Raw genomic sequence first — 4,080 nt, 5'->3', positions numbered from 1 at the left:
AGAAAGGCAGTGCCAAAGAATATTCAAACTAACACACAATTGCACTCATCTCACACGCTAGTAAAGTAATACTCAAAATTCTCCAAGCCAGGCTTCAGCAATACGTGAACTGTGAACTTCCAGACTTTCAAGCTGGTTTTAGCAAAGGCAGAGGAACCAGAGATCAAATTGCCAATATACGCTGGATCATCAAAAAAGCAAGAGAGTTCCAGAAAAACATCTATTTCTGCTTTGTTGACTATGCCAAAGCCTTCGACTGTGTGGATCACAATAAACTGTGGAAAATTCTGAAGGAGGTGGGAATACCAGACCACCTGACCTGCCTCTTGAGAAATCTGTATGCAGGTCAGGAAGCAACAGTTAGAACTGGGCATTGAACAACAGACTGGTTCCAAATAGGAAAAGGAGTATGTCAAGGCTGTATATTGTCACCCTGCTTATTTAACTTATATGCAGAGTACATCATGAGAAACACTGGGCTGGCTAAAGCACAAGCTGGAATCAAGATTGCCGGGAGAAATATCAATAACCTGAGATATGCAGATGACACCACCCTTATGGCAGAAAGTGAAGAGGAACTAAAGAGTCTTTTGATGAAAGTGAAAGAGGAGAGTGAAAAAGTTGGCTTAAAGCTCAACATTCAGAAAACTAAGATCATGGCATCTGATCTCATCACTTCACGGGAAATAGATGGGGAAACAGCGGAAACAGTGTCACACTTTATTTTTTTGGGCTCCAAAATCACTGCAGATAGTGATTGCAGCCATGAAATTAAAAGATGCTTACTCCTTGGAAGGAAAATTATGACCAACCTAGATAGCATATTAAAAAGCAGAGACATTACTTTGCCTACAAAGGTCCATCTGGTCAAGTATGAGATATTATTCACATTCATTTTTTACCAAATCATTGTGTAGTAGAGTTCATCAAAAGTTCTAGAATGAGACTAAAAGGCAACATAAAAATTCCAATAATAAAGTGGCAATGATATGAAGATAACCAAAATATAATTCTTTATAAAATTTCCATGGGAAAATTAAAACTTAAAAAATCAAATCCCTTTATAAATCCAAAGATGAAAGAAATTATGTTGAGGCTTTTTCTATGATGTTCTAAACTCCAATACTTTGGCCACCTGATTTGCAGAGCTGACTCATTTGAAAAGACCCTGATGCTGGGAAAGATTGAAGGCAGGAGGAGAAGGGGACAAGAGAGGATGAGATGTTTTGATGGCATCACCAACTCGATGGACATGAGTTTGTGTAGACTCTGGGAGTTGGTGATGAACAGGGAGGCCTGGCGTGCTGCAGTCCATGGGGTTGCAATGAGTCAGACACAACAGAGCGCCTGAACGGAACTGAAAGTACCTTAATTCTTATTTGCTTTATTTATGGTTTCCTTTGTTATACAAACCCTTTAAATTTAATTAGGTCTCATTTGTTTATTTTTGTTTTCATTTCCATTACTTTAAGAGTCAGATCTAAAAAGATACTGCTGCAATTTATACCGGAGATTCTTCTGTCTATGTTTTCTTTTAGGAATTTTATAGTAAACAGTTTTACATTTGGGTCTTTAATCTATTTTGAGTTTATTTGAGTCTATGGTGTTAGAGAATATTCTAATTTCCTTTTTCTACATGTAATTGTCCAGAGTTTCCAGTAACACATATTGAAAAGACTGTCTTTTCTCCATTGTATATTCCTGGCTCCTTTGTCATACATTAAGTGACCACAAGTGTGTGGGTTTACTTCTGAGCTTTCTCTCCTGTTCCACTGATCTATAGGTCTGTTTTTGTGCCAGTACCATACTGATTTTATTCTGCTGCTACTGCTAAGTCGCTTCAGTCGTGTCCAATTCTGTGTGACTCCATAGAGGGCAGCCCACCAGGCTTCTCCATCCATGGGATTTTCCAGGCAAGAGTACTGGAGTGGGGAGCCATTGCCTTCTCCTATTAATTTGATAACTGTAGCTTTGTAGTATACTTCCCTGGTGGCTCAGATGGTAAAGTGTCTGCCTACAATGCAGGAGACCTAGGTTCGATCCCTGGGTTGGGAAGATCCTTTGGAGAAGGAAATGGCAACCCACTCCAGTACTCTTGCCTGGAAAATCCCATGGACGGAGGAGTGTGGTAGGTTACAGTCCATGGCGATGCGAAGAGTCTGACATGACTGGGCGACTTCACTTTCTGAAGTCAGGGAGTCTGATTCCACTAGTTTCACTTTGCTTTGTCAAGATTGCTTTGACTATCTCTAGTCTTTTGTATTTCCATACAGATATTAATTTTTTGTTACATGCATTTTTTCTATGAAAAATGCCATTAGTAATTTGATAGGGATTCCATTGAATTTGTAGATTGCCTTGGGTATTATAGTCATTTTTACAATATAAATTGTAAAAATAAAAACAAAAAAAAAACATGATTTATCTTTCTATCTGTGTTATCTTTGAACATGGTACACCTGTCTATCTGTATTAACTCTGATTTCTTTCATCAGCATCTTATAGCTTGCAGAGTACAAGACTATTGCCTCCTTAGGGAGATTTATGCCTAGGCATTTTATTCTTTTTGATGCAATTGGAAATGGGATTGTTTCCCTAGTTTCTCTTTTTATCTTTCACTGTTAGTATATAGAAATGCAAATCAATAGTAAGATCCAAAGAAATGAAATTGTCGCTAATTTCTTATTATGTTAAATTTTATCAAAAATTATGTCTAGATGGAATTGGGTATGCCTTAAATAATTTGACATAGGCTGGATGATAAACAGAAACACAACAAATGAGGAGACGGTTTGAACAGACACAAACACAGATATCTTAAAAATTTATGAATTTTCAATGAGATGTAGATCAATTAAGCAGTTAAGTAGTCATCATGGACATGTAGACTAAAGCCAATTTTTAAGATTCCACACTTTTAAAAGTCTCAAAGAATTCAAAGAACAAATACAATTTTTAAAAGGTAAGTCTCCTAGGCAACTAATTTTATTTTTCTTAGTGTTATTCTTTAGCTTTCATACTATGTTGCTTTAGCCATGTCTGACTCATTGTGATGTGATCCTGTGGATCACAGCCTGCCAGGTTCCTCTATCCATGGGTTCTCCAGGCAAGAATATTGGAGCGTGTTGCCATGCCCTCCTCCAGGGTATCTTCCCCACCCAGGAACTGAACCCATGTCTCTTACATCTTATGCATTGGCAGGTGGGTTCTTTACCACTAGCACCACCTAAGAAACTCATCCTTTAACTTGCAATGCACTTAACTCCATGCAAATTTATTTTTCCAAAACTGTATTTAACATGGTTAAATGCTATACCAAAGATTCAATGAAGCCTGGATAATAATACAATGCTGATATACCAGTCTCAACACAATGAAATAACCAACCTCTGACAAGATGCTTCTGTTGCTGTTTCTGAGTCTTGAGGCTGAGACTTTATTGGAGACCAATATTTCTGCCACACACTATGACATTGTTTTTTTAAGCATTGTCCTAGAAAAATTTCATAGAACATAAAAATAAAATAAAAACTAAATGAGCAAATCATGAAACAATAACAATGAAAATAATTTATGCTTGCTAAGGAATTATTTACTAATTTTAAAATAGCTCATGTCATAGAGGTAAATCAAACAGTTTTATGACAGTTTTCAAATAAAGCTGTGCTACTTCTCTTGGATAATATTTATCCACCCTGCCTCTCCCTTCTGTAAACAGAGAGTGATTAACTATTATGTGTAAGAAAACCCAAGCGTTAACTGATTTGGAAGTGAGTTGAATTCTTTGTGTTGAGAGTATGTACCATCCATATGATGTGATGAGAATGACAAGTTACGTCTAGTCTTCTCAAAATAACCACTGTTGAATCATGACAGCAACTTCAGACAATTAAGGATTAAGTGACATTTTGCAACATACCTGATCAGTAGTTCTCAAAACTTTCAAGATCATCAAAAACAAATATCTGAGAAACTGGCATAATCTAGAGTTGGCTGAGGAGATAGATGATGAAATAAAATGTGAAATACTAGCTGAGATCCTGAGACAGAAAAAAGTACATTTGGTAAAAACTAAAAAGA

The 4,080-nt window shown here is 36.7% G+C and overlaps 1 non-coding gene across 1 annotated transcript; it reads left to right on the top strand.

Annotated features, from left to right (window-relative positions):
• The first annotated feature begins 1,983 nt into the window (after positions 1 to 1,983).
• Positions 1,984 to 2,055, top strand: TRNAC-ACA. The gene has a single exon. It is a non-coding gene; the product is annotated as a tRNA-Cys (tRNA).
• Positions 2,056 to 4,080: the final 2,025 nt, after the last annotated feature.

The sequence above is a fragment of the Cervus elaphus genome, chromosome 8 (assembly GCF_910594005.1).
Source record: "Cervus elaphus chromosome 8, mCerEla1.1, whole genome shotgun sequence".
Lineage (NCBI taxonomy): Eukaryota > Metazoa > Chordata > Mammalia > Artiodactyla > Cervidae > Cervus > Cervus elaphus.
Note: the sequence above shows the minus strand (reverse complement) of the source record. Positions and strands in the feature narration are given on the sequence as shown.